General features: G+C 45.4%; 4 non-coding genes across 4 annotated transcripts; 2 read left to right on the top strand and 2 right to left on the bottom strand.

The window, feature by feature from the left end:
* The first annotated feature begins 2097 nt into the window (after positions 1–2097).
* trnal-uaa (transfer RNA leucine (anticodon UAA)) lies at positions 2098–2179 on the top strand. The gene has a single exon. It is a non-coding gene; the product is annotated as a tRNA-Leu (tRNA).
* A 2065-nt stretch (positions 2180–4244) lies between these two features.
* Positions 4245–4317, bottom strand: trnar-acg (transfer RNA arginine (anticodon ACG)). Its single transcript has one exon. It is a non-coding gene; the product is annotated as a tRNA-Arg (tRNA).
* Positions 4318–15297: 10980 nt separating this feature from the next.
* On the bottom strand, positions 15298–15370 carry trnak-cuu (transfer RNA lysine (anticodon CUU)). Its single transcript has one exon. It is a non-coding gene; the product is annotated as a tRNA-Lys (tRNA).
* A 4837-nt stretch (positions 15371–20207) lies between these two features.
* On the top strand, positions 20208–20279 carry trnae-cuc (transfer RNA glutamic acid (anticodon CUC)). Its single transcript has one exon. It is a non-coding gene; the product is annotated as a tRNA-Glu (tRNA).
* The last annotated feature ends 474 nt before the right edge of the window (positions 20280–20753 follow it).

Raw genomic sequence — 20753 nt, 5'->3', positions numbered from 1 at the left:
CTGCCATGAACTCAGACTGTGTGTTTAATGTTAACAATAAATGTAACAACTAAGGAGCCAGTAGCTCCTGTGGAAAAAAATTCTACTTTGTCAGTGAATGAATTCATTTGATATTGAAGTCTGCAACTGTCAGTGTCTGTCAGGATGGCCGAGCGGTCTAAGGTGCTGCGTTCAGGTCGCAGTCTCTCCTGGAGGCGTGAGTTCAAATCCCACTTCTGACAAAGGACATTTTCTCCACATTCCTATGCATCCACAATGGTACATTCCAAACCCAGTTGAAGCTGCTCTCCACTGATGGGAGTGAGTGGTTGAACTGGCAGCAGAGGAGGCAAAGGAGCTTCCCTGTGACGTCCAAACATCGCCTGGTTTCCTCCAACATGGAGCAGCCACCAAACTCTAACTTCAATGTTGGATCAAAGTCTGCTGAAGAAATGTGTTTTCTCTCAATTCACATTTTGTCCATTAACTTCATAATCAGAGTCTCCATCTCATCACATGACTAAAGTCTGGGTTCTGTATTGGTGGTAAAATATCCTTCCATGCCCCTCACTAGTTTGCACACAGAAAAGCATATTTTACTGGTTTCAGATCTCTTAGCTTGTTCTCTCTCTTAAACCTGCTGAGGCAGCTTTCATTGTGTGATTGATTTTAAAATATAAATATGGAACAGAACCATTGGAATAAGATGTCAGGACATTTGAAGGAATGTCAATCTCCTGTTGAAATGTTGCAGTGTGCAGCTGAGGCTCTCTGGCAGTGGCACCAGGAGCCCCAATGGCAGAACCTGGACCCTCCTGGAGGAGAACCACAGGTGAGGGCCTTCTTGGCTCCAGATTGATGGAAATCAAGTGTCTGAGGCTGTTAGCAGCCATGAAGTTGATCTGGTTGGCACTGGTATTTGTTCTTGCTGCAGCTCAGGAGTGATTCAGGAGAAGAGTTTCAGAACAGCCCAGGTTGGGGACTGGAATTCTAAAATTTCCCCTGGAACCAAACAACCTTGGAGGGTAAAACCTCCAATCCTAGCCACTCAGATGCAGCAGCAGAAGAAGCTGACATCCACCCTGACAGTCAGAGCATCAAGTCAAGAAAACATCACCATCTTGTAGTTCCAAACCTCCACCTGTCAGATTCAGCTACTTCTGATTGTGGGACTTTAAACTTGAACACAATGGAATTTGGACAAGGAGTTTTCCTTCCAGTCCAAACATCATCGTCCAGCCTCCAACCAGAGGTCCCTCAGTTATCATGGAGCCACAGGTGGAGTCTGGATTCTTTTCTGGAATGAGACGGCAATGAGAGTCCTGCCAAGTGACATCACTGACATGACTGGATGACTTCTGTCACATGACTGGATGACAGTGTAGATGCCAATGTAGAGGTTGGGGAAATCGTCTCTGAGAATCCAGCTTGAACCCACAGCCTCCTTGTTTTCCAAAAACCCAAACAGCGACCATCAGACATGTTATCCATCTGACATGTTTTAGTGTCAGCATAGGTCATAGCGCTGAGACTGAACTCTCATTCTCCTCCAACTATTATTTCCACCTCACACTCCTGCAGATATTCAAGTGAACAGGGAACACAAATTTATGCTCAACTTCTCCTGTGTATTCATCCACAGTCACTAAACAACAACCAAACCAAACAAAAGGGGGTTTGCTAGCATGGCAATCAGCTGTAGTTCACCATCTTATCCAGGTCACATGACTCAGGAGTAGCGTGGCCGTCTGGCAACCAAAGGGTGGCTGGTTTGATCCTCACTTTCTCCAGTGACCATGTCAAAGTGTCCTTGAGTAAGAGACTGAACCCCTAAATACTTCTGATGAGTAGGTTGGCTCCTTGCATGGCAGCCTTCAGCATCAGTGTGTGAGTGTGTGTGAATGAGAGGACATTGTTCAGCTCCTTGAGTGCTGCTGAGGTAGAAAGGCTCTGTACAAACTGAGTCCTTTTACCATTTCTTTCCTGCTTCTAGCGGCGCTGTTGTCACTTCCTGTGACCGTGGGAGGGAAGGGGTCCCCCTTCAGAATAAGTTTGATATCAGTGTTACTTCCTCTTCAACACGCCTTTAGCAGACCAACTCACAGAACAGCTCAGTGAGGTAGTGTGGCCGAGCGGTCTAAGGCGCTGGATTTAAGCTCCAGTCTCTGAGGAGGCGTGGGTTCAAATCCCACCACTGCCATCATGTCCCAGGTCACTGGAGAGGTGTGGCAGGTCTCTCACAGCCTCTCCTCTCTCTTCCACTGAGGTCTTCAAACCTGTGACCAAAAGAAGAACCCTCCTCTGAGTCCACAGACCTGAGCATTGCTGCTCTGACTACCAGGTTACCTCCTGGTGATCATGGTGAGGTAGTTAGTTGTTCCTTTGTTTTTTGACAGAGGCTTCATTGTGAATTAAATAATTTTAATTCTTTACTTGAAGTTTCACGCTGTTTCGATTGAAAAAGGCCAGTTCCTGGAGAAGATCTTCTAGGGGTCCAGGTTAAAGCGGTGCCCCAGCTGGCACCAGGCGCTGACCCAGGTCCTGCATGGGAGATACTGTCAGTTCTGTTCTGCCCTGCTCACAACCACAGGCTGGTGTTGAGGCCTGCAGCAACCAGGGCCCCAGTCACCAAGAGTATAAAGGCTGGTCATTGTGGCAGTGGGAGGAGTCAAAATGAAGACAGACCAATGTGAGCAGGACGTTCCTGGAGAAGTAAGAAGAACTTGACCATGTTTCCTACAGTACCCAGGAGGCCTGGTAGTTGTTGAAGGAAGCCCCAAAAGCAAAGAGCAGACAGCAGGACATCAAAAGAAAAGATCCAGACACTAAAACTACAAGTAGAAACAAGAAGAAATACTAAAAGCTTTGGAAAGATACTACAAGGTTGGATATACATTATTATATACACTACTATTCTCATTGACTCCTAAAGAGGGACAGGAAACATTAGAATGTGGATCAGATCAGCTGATTTCAGTGTTGAGTCCATCCCTCCATCCACTTTCTGTTCTTATCCTTTAAGGGTCATGGGGGGGGGGGGCGATCCCAGGTGACATTGGGCAAGAGGCAGGGTTCACCCTGGACAGGTCAGAATTCCTGATGATGTCATCAGGGCTTTGACAGTAGCTAGAATTCTGTCTTTGATCTCAGGAGGACATGAAAGAAACACAATAGAGGAAAGTAGAGGAGAACATTCAGCTTCATTAGAAACACTTGAACTGTTGAACAGTAGAATTTGTTTGAAACAGTTTACAACACTGAGTGACAGGATTGAAGAGGGAAGATTTTTCTTACTTTAAATTGAATTCTAACTTTAAACTGTGGATGAACATTTTTAGTCGTTCATATTCTAACATACAGAGGAAGTCATGACATTCCCTTTTTAAAAAAAGAAAAAACATGTGAAGCTCCTCCCCCCAACTCCAGATGGACAGACAGACATGAGAATGACAAGGAAGCAACAAGTGTTGTGCTCCTGTAACGAAGTTAAGAGTTGTGATCCCACTTGCCATTTAAAACACATTCACAAAACACGGGAACTGGGGTTTCCTACTGCAATTAAAGGCAGCACCCCCTGTGGTTTAGGGTCGTGCACCCCGGGGGGTAGCAACAGTCGGACCTCGCTGCCTCCGGGGTAGGTGTATGACTTATGAGCTCTGTCTTTGTTTTATATTAATTACTTTATTTTAATATGAAGGAGTGGTTTAAGTTATATTTTGAATCATAAAGCTCCCGTACAGTCGAGCCTGTCCTTTTTTTTATAAAAAGCTGACTGTGTTTTTCTTTTATTTTTGTTTACAAATGGCTAGAGTTACACGTGTTAGCTAACCTGCACTTTTTTTCATTTTACTTCCTGCAGCCGTGTATGTGTGTGTGTGAACGGGCGAACTGGACTGACTGTGTGTTAAATCTCCATGCCAGACGAGAAATAAACGGCGAGTGTGCCAACGGTGAAACAGACTACCTCGTCCTTAAATACACAACGCAAGTGAAGTACAAGAACCGCTACACTCCTCTCCAGTGCTCTGGTGTTCATTTTTTCTCATTTTGAAATTCAACAGCTTCTGTCATTGATTTGACAGGAAATGTTGATGACACACTGGGATTTTTGTTCTCCTGCTGTCACTGTCAAGTGCAGCTGAACATGAGAGGTAGCAGGATCATTCATGTGTTCATGTTTCCAGCAGACAAGGAGGAAACCTGGGAGGACTTCAGGGACTTTGATCAGTGGTTCTCACTTCATCTTCTCAGTATAAAGTTTAAAGCGAGCTGGCCAGGAGTTGAACCTAGAATCTTCTGATCCGTAGTCAGACGCGTTATCCATTGCACCACCAGCCCTGTGAAGAAGCTGCTATGTTCATGTGTGCTTGCTGTTACAGAAAAGCCCAACAACATGGTGGCATTTTCAGGGGACACAATGGTGCAGTGGTCAGCACTGTGGCCTCACAGCAAGAAGGTTCAGCTCTCCTCCTATTTGGTTGCTAGGAACGTGAATCAGGCCTCAGTGGAGCGGTGCTGCTGAGGCTGAGTGAGGCTGAGTGAGGGACTGAGCAGGAGCCAGCAGGTCCAAGCAGGTTCAGGCAAACTCCCCTCGGTCCACCAACATCAAAGCAGAGGAACTGAGTTCATCTAACAAAATGATTCATATCATCTCCTCTTGGAATGTTCTGGAACTACAAGTACACTTAAAATGGCTGACTTATGACAACAGAAGGAACTTTGAAGTAGATTTGATTTATTTAAGTCAGTGACAGTCATTTTTTCAAGAATTTAGTTCAGGTAACTTGATTGTTTTACTAAGATGAGCTTTAATGTTATACCATTGAAAAAAGACCTTCATGTATTTATGATGACATCACCAATAGGAGCCTTCAGTCTGTCAGGGGGTAGAGTTCAGTCACCACCAATGACATCAGAGTCAGAGTTTAGAGATCAAAGACAGACATTAAAGTCTCACATTAAAGTCTCTCTTATTAAAAAAATTAAAGTGTCATATCTTTGAAAATATACTGCAATACATGAAATATTATATTTACATGAATGGTAACCTCGTTCTTATATTCTTTAATATACTGCAATAGTAATGGACCCTCTATGACACTGTAGTGATGAATCTATCAAGGAGTACAAATGATTATAATCAGAGAATTTTGAAGTCAAGTTTGAGATCAGTTTGATCCTCTCTCTCCCTCCCCCCTCTCTCTCCCTCCCTCCCGCCCTCTCTCCCTGTCTCCCCCCCTCTCTCCCTCTCTCTCTGTCTCCCCCCTCTCTCCGTCTACCCCCCCTCTCCCTCTCTCTCTCTCTGTCTCCCCCCCTCCCTCTATCTCCCCCCCCCCTCTCTCTCAGGAGCTTTTAAATGAATATTTTAATAAAACAGAACAGGAGACTGAAGAGTGATCACTCAAACCCACAGGCTGAATGGGACATCTCTTAAAAACATTGAACCACTGAGTAAAACCATAGAAGCGCTCCTGTCTAGTCGGTGCTAACAAGTTAGCTGCTGAGTGAGTCCAGCTGTGCTGTCTAGGAATCCTGGTCAAAAGCCTCCACACATCAAACAGCTGGTGTGTTGGTGGATCTGTGGATCCTGCTGGAAGAAGCAGGGTGGAGCTCTGAATGGTTCCTGTCTCAAAGAGCTTCTCTGTGCAGCTCCCATCAGCTCCTAAAAACAGGAAACCAGCAGATTCACTGTTGAACAGTGGCATTAAAATGTTTCCAAAGCCGTCCTGTCCACCATTTGTTGGTGCAAAGACATTTAAAAACACCAGTTGAACATTTTCCAAAGTTGCTCTCACCTTCTTTCAAACACCTGGAATGATTTCCTCCAAACCAAAAGAAACTGGTGAAAAAAACAACAACAAAAACTCCTGGAGAATCAAACTCCACCCTCTGCTCCAACTGGACTTGGGACTTCAAATGACCCCCATTAAAAGCCTGCCTGCATCCCCATTCACTGACTGTTGTGCTGTGGGTCTCCTGGACAAACATGGCAGGATCCTCTTGATCTCCAGGAGAATAAAAGAGGGAACCCAAGAAAACAAGTCAGCGTGAAAGAGGAGCAGATTTTAAAACTCCTCATCATTTCCACCTCCAGGAGTGAAGCCTCCCGGGACCCAAGAGGCTCCAGCTGGCAGAGCTCTCACTCATTTCTCCACCACCTCGCTAACCTGAGCTGGAGCATCTGAGAACCAAACAGTGACCCCCTTCACTCCAGAGCCGACTCCACAAACTCTGAGCCCCCACTTTACCCACAGCCAGCAGGCCTCCTCAACACTGCATGACACACGACGACTAAATTAAACACTTCTCATCCAGAGATCTGTCACAGGTGTGTAATGTGACTCCTAAGCACCAGTAGAGCCTGCTCATCGTCCCTGGGTGGGCTCGAACCACCAGCCTCTCTGTTAACAGCCGAGCGCGCTGACCGATTGCGCCACAGAGACTCTGAGTCACCTGCTTTTCATGAAGAGTTTTCAGGCTAAATTCAGTGTGTGAGGTCCACACTGCACATTTGAGGGACCATGAAGGACAGAGGAGAGTCTGATTGTCATGGTGAAAGCCTTCAGCACTAGAGCTGAAACAGCCCCACCATCTTAACCCCCCCAGAACAAACAGGCTTCATCAGAAACAGACACACCTCCTAGAACATCCAGAGATCATCAGTCTGATTAATAGAACATGGCAAACAAACAAGAACATGTTATTGTTTGATCAGAAGCTGAAACAATGTTTCTATGTTTGTCTGTTCTGGTCTGAATGAAAGAGGAGGTTTTCTTGGTCATGTGACGTGGGTGAGAGTTCAACTAGAACTTCCTGATTCAACAGGATTTTAGTTTGTAGGGATTTTGTCAAAGCCACCAACCAAACCTCTGAGTGGTGCAGATGTCTGCTGCCTCCTCAGAGCAGACTGGAGCTCAGCCTCACTCACCTGTGGAGGCCCCAGCAGAGCCACCGTGTGATGGAGTTTCAGTTTAGGCTCCAAGGTCCTGGATTGAATTGGTGTTTTGTGTATTTAGGCCTCCTGGCACCATCAGTGGTAGAGCAGAGTGGAGCAGAGGAAGCGTGCTGGGCCCAGAGGTCGATGGATCGAAACCATCCTCTGCTAAAAGAAGAAAAATAAAATGAACCAGTGTCTTTAGAAATGTGTGTCTGTTAAAAAGAGGTTCATAAGGATTTTGTCTTCCTCCACAATCACCAACCATTGTGAGAGTTAACAACAGTCCACTTTCTGACTGAAGCAAAGTAGACTTCAAAAGGTTTTTCTGATTCAACATAGCAGCTAAATTTCCATTTCCATTTCCTGAACAGGACAGGTTAAAAAAAAGGGAATGTCATGACTTCCTCTGTATGTTAGAATATGAACGACTAAAAATGTTCATGCCCAGTTTTAAGTTAGAATTAAACTGAAAATCCAAAAATCTCCCCTCTTCAGTCCTGTCACTCAGTGTTGTAAACTGTTTCAAACAAATTCTACTGTTCAACAGTTCAAGTGTTTCTAATGAAGCTGAATGTTCTCCTCTACTTTCCTCAATTGGGTTTCTTTCATGTCCTCCTGAGATCAAAGACAGAATTCTAGGTACAAATAAAAACACTACCAAAGCCTCCTGATGACATCATCATCAATTCTGTCTTTGATCTGTGTCTGTCCAGCCGGTCCTGAGTGGATCCAACAGTTTCCCATGGGTGACACTGTCGTGGTCTCTCTCCTGCTGTCTCCAACTCTCAGAGCGCTTCTACTGGTTTCTCCCCATCGTCCCTGTTGCTAGGCAGAGCACTGGTGAGGACTGAGGCCAGTGATGTCATCACCTCCAGCTGAGACCTGCCAGGTGGTCCTGCTTCATTCAACTCTGCTGCCTCTGCCACTGCCCTGACTGGTGAGGCTGACAGCAGGTTCTCTCTCATCTAAACTCTCTGTTTACAATGGAGGCTGAAATCCTTGTGGTTGGTGGTTCAATCATCAGGTCTGTTGAATTCCCAGGTGCCATCACCTGCTGTCTTCCTGGTGCCAAAGTTGTGGACATTATTGAACGTCTCCAGGACTCATCGACCTCCACCCCTCCTGCAGGTTCTCCCTGTCTCTGTGTGGGTTCTCTCTGGTACTCCAGCTTCCTCCCACAGTCCAAAGACATCAAGAGGGTAGTGGTTACCTGGACACTCTAAACGACTGTGAGTGTGAATGGTTGTCTGTCTGTGTGTGTTGGTCCTGGGATGGACTGGTGACCCATCAAGGGTGAACCCAGGGCTGGACTGGCCATCTGGCCAATGCACATCTTTGGGCCGGCCCATAACTGTCATAATTTTTTTTCAAAAGTGTATAGTTTTTAATCGACCGTAACGGTATCGGAGACGCGAAACGCGGCCCATTGGTTGATTTTCTTGAAGGACATTGGGCTCGTCCAATGAAATCTCTCAGCTCTCTCTCTTTCTCTTAGTCAAGCCATGCTGTTGCAATGGAAGTGGAGGAGTCAGATCAGACAGTTGGAGACTATTTTAGTCGCCCTTCTTCCAAACAGAGGACTGATTTTTTAAAGTTTCATCCTCAACAAGATTCCATAAACCCTGTCGTCCAGAGGCTCTTCGTTAGAACGGACGGCACGACGTGGAAATGGCTGACTTATTGTGGTCAACGTCATGCTTTGTTTTGTTTTGTTTGCCCTGCTTTTAGCAAGCCCAGTGATCCAAGTGTCTTCATTAGAGGCCTGACAGACTGGAGACATGTGCTCCAAAGAGTAGAGGAGCATGAGAGAGGCATGGCACAGAGGCAGTGTGCTGAGGCCTATTTTTGAAACTGCTCCAGAGCAAGACTGGCCACCTCCTTGAGGGAAGACAGCTGACAGGACACCGTGAGCAGGTTAAGAAGCAGGGCTGGACTGGGACCAAAAAATGGCCCTGGCATTTCTCATCCCTGGCAGCCCTCCATGGTTATTTACACGATATGTGTAAGCACATACCAGAGGATGTATGTGCACATTTTGAAGTTTCAAAAATTAAAATAAAGTGCAGTATTCTACATGGAAGACAGTAACCATGTTAAAAGAGTGATACTCTTTCACTACTCACAGAGACCTTCTTCTTCCACTACACGTTCCAACACCTGACGTCTCTTCTTCCCAGTCCAGCCCTGGAAGAACGCGTCGAGTTTTGGAAATTCGGCTGCTTTTCTTCTCGGGAGTCTCTCTTTTTCGGCTCCTCCTTTCTCCTTCCTCTTACTGGGCAACATTCTTCATGGCTTCTGACTGCAAGGCGGCCGCTGAGTGGTGGCACTACAACTGGATGGGTCTGTTTCTCATTTTAACACAAAACAAACTAACCGCTGTTTCTGCGTTTTTACCAGAAATATATATTTTGAAATGCCTGCTCACACCGGCCCATCCGGCTACATCCACCAAACTTTACACACATAATATAATATAATATAATAATATAATACCCCTGAACACAAGCCCCAAAGCAGTAGTTGTTTTGTTTTTCTTCATAAAGGAGGTGCACTGTCATGACTACGATATCTCTGGCAACAAACATGGAAGGGGCTTTGGGGTCTTGTGTTTCAGCTCTGTAACTTCTGGATGGCTGAAAATGTCAGAATCAGTCCTCTCACTGACATCAACCATTGGTGTGACTTTTGGTGGCTTCAGCTCAAATGAAACCAGGGAAGAGGGGCCAGACTTTGAGGAGCCCCTTAGGGTTAGTGGATGCCCCGGGACCGTGCTTGGGCCCCTTAGCACCTAGATGGCTGAAATTCCCAGCACATGCTACTCTGGGGCATCACACTATGTGTGTAAAGTTTGGTGGATGTAGCCCAAGTACAAACACCAGAACCCAGATTTGATCCTCAATTCTGCTCCAAAAGGCTCTCGGAGTGCAGAAGTCCCAGATCCTGATTTTGCCCAGTTTCACAAGGGGATAGTTTTTTCTCTTTGAACCTAGGAAGTTGAAATTTGAGTGTGTTGTTCTGTCCTCCATAAGGATCACATCTGTGCTGGTTTGACCCCCCTAAGTCCTTTCTGCTGTCCATAAAGGGCGTGGCAAAGTCCAGTAAAGTCTTTAAATGAAGCATCATAACTGGTCAAAGTTGCTCCAAATGAGATGAGCTTTCTGGGAGGAGTTCACACCTCTGCCAGAAACCAACATTTAAAACTTTGAAGCCCCACCTCCTTCCTGAAACTACTTCCTGTTTGGGAGGGGGTTCTAGAATTATTCCACCAGATTATGATTTCATAAAGTTTCAGGTCTGTATCCACTGTAGAGGCCAATGAGAGCAAAAGAGCAACAGGGTCAAAGGTCAACAGGCCTCGTGTCTCAGCCAGGCCTCAAAGGGTTAAGTGAGCCTTTTGGAGCTCCTTTGAAAAAAGGCCTGTCACCAATCTTGTTCAGGACCAACATGAAGAAGGATCTTTGGAACATTTTCACATCTTTAAGACCGCCTTGACTCCTTTTTATAGCAGGAGTCACTGAACAGCACAAAGCTGCTATTGCAGCCATCAGGCCTCATTTCTGATCAGTTATTATTGTTGAAACAAAGCTGAATATCAATTATTGATTTTTATTGTCATCATTTTGAACACCTGATAAGAGAAACACAATAAAAACATTTGAAAAGGAAGGATCAGAGTGTTGTTGTACTGCAATACTACAGTACAGCATCAGAGACACTCAGTTATTGATTGCCTGAATGATTGATTTCCCCAGAAGAGGAACAGCTTTGTTGGAGCAGTAAAAATACACACATCAGAACGACAAAGTTACATTTGAAAAGAAACTACATGACATTACCAGCACAACATCTGAAGAACAGTTAGGATCAATTTAACTGGCCAGATAGTTAGGATTTCTTTAATGATATCCTTGATGAACCCAGACATCAGAGTGGTTTGTTCCCCTCAATCATAAATCTGTAAATATAGCGTGAAGTGATGGAACTAAAAGGCCACCTCTGAGTGCAGGAGTGAGCCTCTGTGACGGATGTGACGTCAGCAGACCGCCATTAGTTTGAGTCATTGTTTATATTCTTAATGCTGATTGGTCGATCTATAATGGTGACAAATGGTCTTCGTAGGTAGAATAAACATCCAGAAATTAAATGAATTTGTAGATTGTCTTATTAATCAAAAGATGAAGTATTAAAAATATTTGTTTTTTTTTCCTCGGAGTGAGCGACAACTACCGGATTTTCTCACAGAAGAACGGGGGGGGGGGGGGGCCGACTTCCACGGAAGCGGATGTTTGTAATTCCTGGGGCACTAAAATCCATTTCATATTATTTTTTATTGAACAGCGAATATTATGGAAATAAAATTTATATTTCTCGCCAGAAATGTCCTTAAAATGCTTTTTAAAAATCAAACCTATCTTGAAATGACGCTCGTCCGTAATGGCGTCCTTAGCAACCAACATAGCAACAGTAGAAACGTGACACTGTAACGACTCTCTTCTGAGAGGTGAAAGATTCACCGTAATAACGAACAAACCAAAGATTAAACACAAGAACTGAGCAAAGATTATGAAAACAAAATGCATATTTCTCTCTAGAAATGTCATCAGAATGCTTTATTAAATCAAAACTATCTTGGAAGAAGGCACTTTCCTCCGAAAATGACAGGAGCGGCTGCCATGTTTTTGTTTTGAGAGACCCTCATGAAAGAGTCACATGACCTACCAGCGCTCCAATAGAAAAGAAGAGGGGGAAAAAACCTACACATTTCACAATTTTTTGGCCTTTATCGTAGAACTGATAGGTTTTGACCTGTGGACAAACGGAGCCTTTTCACGTTTTGACATGAGACTGGGTTGTCAAAAGCAAAGAGCAGACAGCAGGACATCAAAAGAAAAGATCCAGACACTAAAACTACAAGTAGAAACAAGAAGAAATACTAAAAGCTTTGGAAAGATACTACAAGGTTGGATATACATTATTATATACACTACTATTCTCATTGACTCCTAAAGAGGGACAGGAAACATTAGAATGTGGATCAGATCAGCTGATTTCAGTGTTGAGTCCATCCCTCCATCCACTTTCTGTTCTTATCCTTTAAGGGTCATGGGGGGGGGGCGATCCCAGGAGAAATGAGGTGGTCGGTATCATGCAACCTAAACTAAAACATTAGTCAGGTCAAATTCAGATTAAAGCAAGAGTCTCCAGATCAAAGTCAGAATTCCTGATGATGTCATCAGGGCTTTGACAGTAGCTAGAATTCTGTCTTTGATCTCAGGAGGACATGAAAGAAACACAATTGAGGAAAGTAGAAGAGAGCATGGCAGCATGATGGTGCAGTGGTCAGCACTGTGGCCTCACAGCAAGAAGGTTCTGGGTTTGAGTCCAGGCTCGGGTGGGGAATCTTTCTCTGTAGAGCCTGTATGTTCTCCTCATGAATGTGTGGGTTCTCTCCAGGTACTCCAGCTTCCTCCCACTGTCCAAAGACATGTAATTGGGGACGAGGCTGATTGGACACTCTAAATTGACCGTAGGTATGAATGTGAGTGTGAATGGTTGTTCGTCTCTGTATGTTAACCCTGTGATGGACTGGCGACCTGTCCAGGGTGAACCCCGCCTCTGGCCCGTAGATGCTGGGATAGGCTCCACCCCCCTCGACCATCAATGTAGGTCTTTTGTTAATTGCATGCCACATGAAATTATTGTTGGTCAGTTTTCTAGCGACTGTCTCACAGTGGCAAGACAAGAACACTTCTACTTTTAATGTTGACAGTTTGTTCAACACTAAGCTTCATCCAGTACCATGTTGTCAAACACTGGAACCTCCACAGCACCTGAACAGGGACTTGAACCCTGGACCCTCAGATTAAAAGTCTGATGCTCTACCGTCTGAGCTCCTCAGGCTCTTTCTACAGCATTGAGACAGGAACAGAAACACCTGTGAAGGTCAAACTGATGCTTTCTTGACTTGTTCAGTCCTCCATGTTAAAGTCCACCAGGCTTTTGATTGGCTCTGATTCTCTGTGGCAAAATCCAACAAGAGGCTCCAAAAATGTCCTGAATGTCACAAGAATGCACAGGACAAGATGTTAGTTTCCTTCATGTCTGCAGTTCCTCCACTGGAAAGTAAAGTCAATGCTGCTCTGCTGAAACCTGGGATCGGACCAGGGACCTTTAGATCTTCAGTCTAAGGCTCTCCCAACTGAGCTGGTTCAGTTCTGAGTGAGGGCCCTGCTTCTCTCATTTATAATCTCTTCCACTCTCACTGGACCTTAGAGAGGATTGGAGCTTCTGAAGTCCTGACACATTGAACAGTTCTCCAGGACCATTTTTGATGAAGGTCTGGATCACACCAGCCTTTTTTGTTTGTCTTCTTGCACCACCGTGCCGCCCCTACTAGTCGTCTACATATCAGTGTTCTCAGTATTGCAGGAACATTCACATCAGTATTGTGCTAATATTTTATTTCCTGGCTCTTCAATCCCCCTATTATGAAGTTGATTGCTTCAGCGACCAGGAGACGTTATCATTGGCAGCTAGTTTACTATTATTGCTGCTGCTGTTGTTGGTTGTGTGTCTGTCTTCCATCCCCCTGTCCCTCTGTCTTTCTCTCTGCTTGTCTTTCACCCTCATCTTGTTCCCATCTTTTTGTCATTCTCTCCCTCCTTTCTCTCTGTCTTTTGTCTTTCCTTCTCTATATTTGTCTTCTGCTGTCTGTCCTGTCCTGCTCTCTTTCAACAACCAACCAGTCAAAGCAGACGTCCGGTTAAAAAAATATGATAAAAGAACTCTTGGTTTGATTTGGCTTGAGACATGAAGAAGATAGGATTGTTTTCCTTTCATTTTAGAAGCTTTTCCAGATTCATGAAAAGATCATCAATCAGTGCAGTATTTCAGACAGACTTCTGGTCCGTGAGGACGAGGAATCCAGCACAGATCCACAGAACTCCAACTGCCATCTTTGATGGTTCCTTTACAGTCTGCAGGGTGGAGAGATCCTCCTGAGTCTGGCTTGGAATGTTTGTCTGTGGATGTGTTGGCCCTGTGATGGACTGGTGACCTGTCCAGGGTGAACACGGCCTGTCGTCCAAAAGCTGCTGGGATAGGCTCCACCCCCTCATGACCCTGAACAGGATAAGCAGAAGACAATGGACAGAAGTCCTGACACATTGAACAGTTCTCCAGGACCATTTTTGATGAAGGTCTGGATCACACCAGACATTTTTGTTTGTCTTCTTCCAGTGTCCTCAACATTGTGTGAGCCAATAATTCCACATCTGTACCAGACACACCTCTGGTTGGTGGGTTGATGGATCTTTCTGTTCTAACAGTGTCTTTTATCTTGCTTTTATCTTTTCTATCTTTTCTTTGTATCTGCATTCTGTGGTGCACAGTGGCTCTGGAAGAGCGCTCTATCTCACTATTGTCACTGTACCCCCCCCCCCCCGTACAACGAAAATAAAAGATTCTGATTCCGATTCTGACACACACACACACACACACACACACACACACACACGTGTAGAAACATGATGTTCCGAATGTTTCACTGTCTGTGGTTGTCCAGCTCTCCTTGTCTCTTCACTGTCATTGTCAGAACTCGGAGCAGTCTTCCTCTCCAGGTGATGTCTCTGAGTGATGATGATTGCTGTCTGTTCAACCAGCTTCATTTGTTGATATCTGAGAAGGACTGAAGACAGCAAAGTGTGCTGATTGGCCAACAACCCCTCACAGGTCAAAGGTCACTGCTCTGAGGCGGACCAGTTTACTGTAACAGTGGTGGCACCATCCACTGCTGGCGCTCTCTTCAGTGCTTCTTGTTTCTGCCCTTTGTGTGTGAGCTCCTAGAGCAGCTGGTCCGGCTCCTCCCCCTTTTCTTTTCTATTCCACAAATTTATTTTTTTGATTTTCTATTTTTGTAATTCATCATCGATCTCGGCTCACGGTCGCTACACTCTTGACCTCCTGTGAGCCTTGAAGAGAGAGAAGCCACCTTTGTGTCGGAGAAGAGCAGCTTAGTCCAGGCAGCCAGCAGCCTGAGACCAGAGGGTAGCCAATCAACACGCTTCCCTTCTTCATCGAGCGAATCTCAGCGGGAGCCACGGTCGACGAGGTGGAGGCTTTGGAGGCCGTCCTCCCACCAGTTCGTTGGAGAGGCGTCGTACATCGATGGGAGAATCCAGCTGAGAACGTAAGCCGGTTACGTTGGTTTTCACCGATTCAGGCCTGGACTCCTGTCTCGCTGCCAAACTCCACCTGACTCCGTAGAGCTGGTCAGCCTCCACTCAGTCCTCTTCATTTGGTTGGAGGTCACTATCGTTCATCCTACATTCCCAATCACAGCTGCAGAAAGTGAGAGAACAAGCAGGGATGTTCAAGATGAACGCCCAACGTGGGGCTTGAACCCACGACCCTGAGATTAAGAGTCTCATGCTCTACCGACTGAGCTAGTCAGGCTACATCTGAGTAGCTTCAATAGCATGAAGTTATCAGAGTGAGAGACGCTACAAGCGCTTCATCATTCACAGTCACATGAGCCATCTCATGATTGATGAATGACCACAAACACCTTCATCTTTGACAAAGAAGTAAAATAAAAGATGAATCTCAGATGAGACACCAGTGGTAAAAACACTAAAGTGCTGTCAAGGAGAAACAGGATACGAGCAAACACACACACAAGTTACAGAGAGAGAACTCTCCCAGAGGGAACCACTCTAAAGGAGAACCTAGAGATCATCAGGCTGGATGACCTCATCAACATGAGACAGGTGGATAGGAAACAAGCTCAGAGATGTCAGGAACATGAGATCCAAGTGGTGAGAGAGCAAGAACTGGTGAGGTTCCAGAACCAGGAGTGAGGTGGAGCCTGCATCACCTACTGGGAGCTTTTAGTCTAAGGTTCAACTTGGACTTGAATGATTTCTGGAGAGACAACGTGCAGGGAGGGAATTTGGAGATGAAGAACAAGTTCCTCTCAGGCTTTCATGGAGTTTCCAGGAGTCAAACAGACCCTCCTCTGATTGGTTGTCAGATGTGTTCTCATTGCACCACAGCCTCCAGGTTGAGGGTTCTGATCCTAGTCAGACACATTGACTCTGATGCTGCTGAGCCTGAAGGGAGGATGAAGAAAGGAGTGTCTGAGAGAGCTTCACCAGACCAACTGTCCAGCTGAACAACAAACACTAGTCAGTAGGAATGTTGCTGCTGGGACCCTGATTCAAACCAGGGTTGCTGCAGCCACAACACAGAGGACTGACCACTAGAGGATCAGGGCCTCCTGGAGGCTGAGGTTGGAGCTGCTATGTCTTTGTCTCACTGAGAGATCAAAGACAATTGGAGTCCACAAAGAAATCATTGAGAAATCAAGGAGATCAAAGAAAGAATTCTAAGATCAAACACAGAACTCTGAGATCAAAGAAAAAATTCTAAGATCAAACACAGAACTCTGTTCAACTTCAGTTTTAGCTCAGACCCTCTTTAATATCTCTGTACTGCCACTTGTCATCAGGAGACTCAGTATAAACCTCCACAGTTCTGCTGATGTCACTCAGCTGGACATCTCTGTGTCTCCTGGTGACTCAGGACCAGTTGATGTCCATTAACCTGTCATGGAGGCAGAGAACAAAACTGAGGTCTTAATTAAAGCTGGAGGCAGTGTTGTTAGGGCCTGAGCCTCCTTCTGTCTGGGTTCTGGCTTGTTCTGCTTTTCATTTTGTGTTTGTATTAAAGTTCTGTTGCTGAAAAAATAAATCCAGGGTTTAGTGACTAAAAAAAGGTCCAGAGGCCCACAACTAAATATTCAAACCAATATTTCCATGGATAAGGAAGCCTAACAAGGTCACCAAGAGATGGAAACAACTTGGAGGATAGAAAATTGTTTTAGTTTATTTGACAGCTGATTGAAGACGTGGGTCAAAACTGACCGTTACCATGGAGATGGGAACAGAAAGCTGACACAAGAGGAAGGTTCCAGCTCTGAAAAAGGAGTTTGATCAAAATCTTGAACTGCCGGTAGAAATATCCTTTTGTTTGTTGACCTTTGTTGACAGAAGTCACTTTAGCTTGGCAGTGACAAGAATGGCTGCTAGCTTGACAAAGAACTGCACAAACCAGGTTCAAGCTGGACTTTGGACCCTGGTATCTGCAACGACTCCATCAACTCCTAATCTAGCAGCTCTGCTGGGTCCAACTATTTTACAGAACATTTGACAGACCTGTGGAGCAGTAAGGACACACATGAGTGGACCTTTGCTATCTGGGTGTCCTCCAGTCACGTGACTGAAGTCATCCATTCATGTCAGTGATGTCACTTGGCAGGACTGTCACTGCCGTCTCATTCTAGAAAAGAATGCAGACTCCACCTGTGGCTCCATGATAACTGATGGACCTCTGATTGGAGGCTGGACGATGATGTTTGGACTGGAAGGAAAACTCCTTGTCCAAATTCCATTGTGTTCAAGTTTAAAGTCCCACAATAAGAAGTAGCTGAATCTGACAGGTGGAGGTTTGGAACTACAAGATGGTGATGTTTTCTTGACTTGATGCTCTGACTGTCAGGGTGGATGACAGCTTCTTCTGCTGCTGCATCTGAGTGGCTATGATTGGAGGTTTTAGCTCCAAAGTTTGTCTGGTTCCAGGGGAAATTTTAGAATTCCAGTCCCCAACCTGGGCTGTTCTGAAACTCTTCTCCTGAATCACTCCTGAGCTGCAGCAAGAACAAATACCAGTGCCCAACCAGATCAACTTAATGGCTGCTGACAGCCTCAGACACTTGATTTCCATCAATCTGGAGCCAAGAAGGCCCTCACCTGTGGTTCTCCTCCAGGAGGGTCCAGGTTCTGCCATTGTGGCTCCTGGTGCCACTGCCAGAGAGCCTCAGCTGCACACTGCAACATTTCAACAGGAGATTGACATTCCTTCAAATGTCCTGACATCTGATTCCAATGGTTCTGTTCCATATTTATATTTTAAAATGAATCACACAATGAAAGCTGCCTCAGCTGGTTTAAGAGAGAGAACAAGCTAAGAGATCTGAAACCAGTAAAATATGCTTTTCTGTGTGCAAACTAGTGAGGGGCATGGAAGGATATTTTACCACCAATACAGAACCCAGACTTTAGTCATGTGATGAGATGGAGACTCTGATTATGAAGTTAATGGACAAAATGTGACTTGAAAGAAAACACATTAAAAAATACTAACTAAACTTAATAAATAAATAAAGAAGCAGCACAAATAACGTTTTCTTCTGCACAAATTTACTGGAATTAGACTGCATTTTTGGTCAATGAGTAGATGAAAGAGTGTCACATATATATTATATACATGTGAGACATGAACATGGCTTTGGACAAAAGCTCAATGAAACTGTAGGATTGTAGAATGATTTAAACGTACCAAGTGGACTGTTTCAGGTTTCTTGAAGACGCTTCAGCTCTCATCCAAGAGGTGTCTTCAGTTTTCTTCACTGATGGGAGGATTTATGGCTCCAAGGGGGCGGAACCTTCTCCAGAGGTGATTGACACATGTGAGCTCTGGGTGTCAGAGTTGTTTTGGTCAGGTTGTGAAAGGGAAGTTGACTCAACTGGTATCTGTGTCAGTTTAAAGCCTCACAGTTCAGAGTCGTTCCATAATCTAGGAGCAGAAACCAAAGTCTCCTGCGACAAGGATGGGATTGGAACCCACGCGTGCAGAGCACAATGGATCAGCAGTCCATCGCCACCTCGTCTGCTAACAGCAACCCTGACCTTTTAAACAGCTGAACTCTTTGGAGCCCATTTGTCAGAAATGGACCCAGCAGGAGCCACTGAACACAACTCTGACATCATCAGGCTTCTTCCCAGCAGCTTGGTGCTCCAGAAGGAAGAATCCAGACCATCGCTACATCATCAGAGTGAACACCAGCTGATGTTGACCAGTTTAGGTCAAGGAGGTGAAGCCCACATCAAGGAAACCAGCCTCCTATCACTGTCCTGTGCTGAGTTTCTTTAAAAAATGTGAGACAACCTCAAGATTTTCTGTTTCCTGTGTTGGACTTTGGCTCAGAGAATCAGAGCCAATCAGAAGCTTGTTGGTCTTGGATGCTGGTCATCAGGAGCAATGAGGGGCTCAGCGTCTTGCTCAAGGACACTTCAACATGGTCACCAGCTGAAGTGAGAACTGAACCAGCAACTCTGCTAGACGGCCACTCTTCCTCCAGGCCGTGCCCCCTAACCTGGATCATCATGATGTCATTATTTGTTGCTTTAATTCACCAAATGTGTGACGTGGTGAGTTTGTCAGGAGTTTAAAGACCAAAGTTGTGAACACACAGAGAAGTAAACCTGTCAAAGCTGCTTCACTTGATGAGTGAAACTGAGGAACTGATAGAAGAGCAACAAAGAAAATGGAGTCAGAAGGTCGTCTTCTTCACTGCTCAGTCACAACACTGACACACACACACACACACACACACACACACACACACACACAAATAGTTTGTCTTTGAGAGAGGACAAAAAATATTTGACTGTGCTGACATGAACTTTCATTGTCTAATTTCAGTCTCCTACAAAAGTGTGTGAATGTGGTCGTTGTGGCCGAGTGGTGAAGGCGATGGACTAGAAATCCATTGGGGTCTCCCTGCTCAGGTTGGAGTCCTGCCAACAACGTTGAACTGTTGACAATTTAAATTTGACCCATTTTGCCACCACACTGTCCTTCATCACAGCATTTAACATCAGGACTGCTCCCAGATCAGCTCCATGACCTCATCCCTGCACCAGAATCCCACCCAAGTTCATCAAAAATGGCCAAGCATAAATATATAATATGTATATAATGTGAACACACCTGTACAGGTGCGTTAACGTGCTTAATAATAGAGAATGAATGAAAGGTTTGTTCAGAGTGGAGTGCAGTACCACAGTCAGGCCAGCAGGTGGGGCTTTCGTTGGTGCTGTCTACCTAACTGCGGTATCTGTACTCTGCCAGCAGAGGTCGTGCTTCACCACCAATCTTCTCGGGTGTCTGAGTGGTGCCGCCATGTTTAGGTCGTAGCAGGAGGACGTAGCTGTAGGTCGTAGCAGGAGGACGTATGTTGGTACTTGGCAGTTCGGATGTAGCGAAAGTCAGTTATGAATGGAGGGCTGAGTTGGAGCAGAGGGGGACAGGATCCTGGGGGTGGACTGTCTTTAGGAGGCTGAGGTGTCTGGTGGTCTTGGTGGACCCTCTGCATCTCAAGCTGAGACCACAGAGTCCTGTGTTCTTGAGTCATTGTCTATAGTCTCTGTTGTTGGAGAGCTCAGTGTGGTCCCTGATGGTCTAGTGGCTAGGATTCGGCGCTCTCACCGCCGCGGCCCGGGTTCGATTCCCGGTCAGGGAATGAGTTATTTAGAGGTTGAGGGAGAGGTGATCAGGTGGTCCACGTGATGGTGGAGGTGATGAACTGTGAGTCCATCATGGCTCCACTCTCACCCCCATTGTAGTGTTCTTGGTTCACTCTGCCATGGCCCCATGTTGAAGGGTGACTGTCTCATTCAGGTTCAACCCTTTGTTAGACTCTATTAAGTCACTGGCTCCCAAACTCTGTCATCCTCCTTAGTAGCTTTGGTCATTGATGATCTGCAATGGTTCATGGGGGTGGAGCCTATCCCAGCAGCCTTCAGGTGAGGGGCGGGGTTTATCCTGGACAGGTCACCAGTCCATGGCAGGACCAACACATAGAGACAGATTGATTATAAAAATGTTCATCCCCAGTTTGAAGTTAGAGACAGGATTTAAGTGTGGAAGGTTTTTGTATCTTCAATTTAATTCTGAGTGTTGTAAACTGTTTCTAACAAATTCTCCTGTTGAAAGT

Source organism: Aulostomus chinensis, chromosome 1, assembly GCF_037954235.1.
Source record: "Aulostomus chinensis isolate RoL2024-O1b breed Wild chromosome 1, RoL_Achi_v1.0, whole genome shotgun sequence".
NCBI lineage: Eukaryota > Metazoa > Chordata > Actinopteri > Syngnathiformes > Aulostomidae > Aulostomus > Aulostomus chinensis.
The sequence above is the reverse complement of the archived record's forward strand: the minus strand, read 5'-3'. Positions and strand labels throughout refer to the sequence as shown.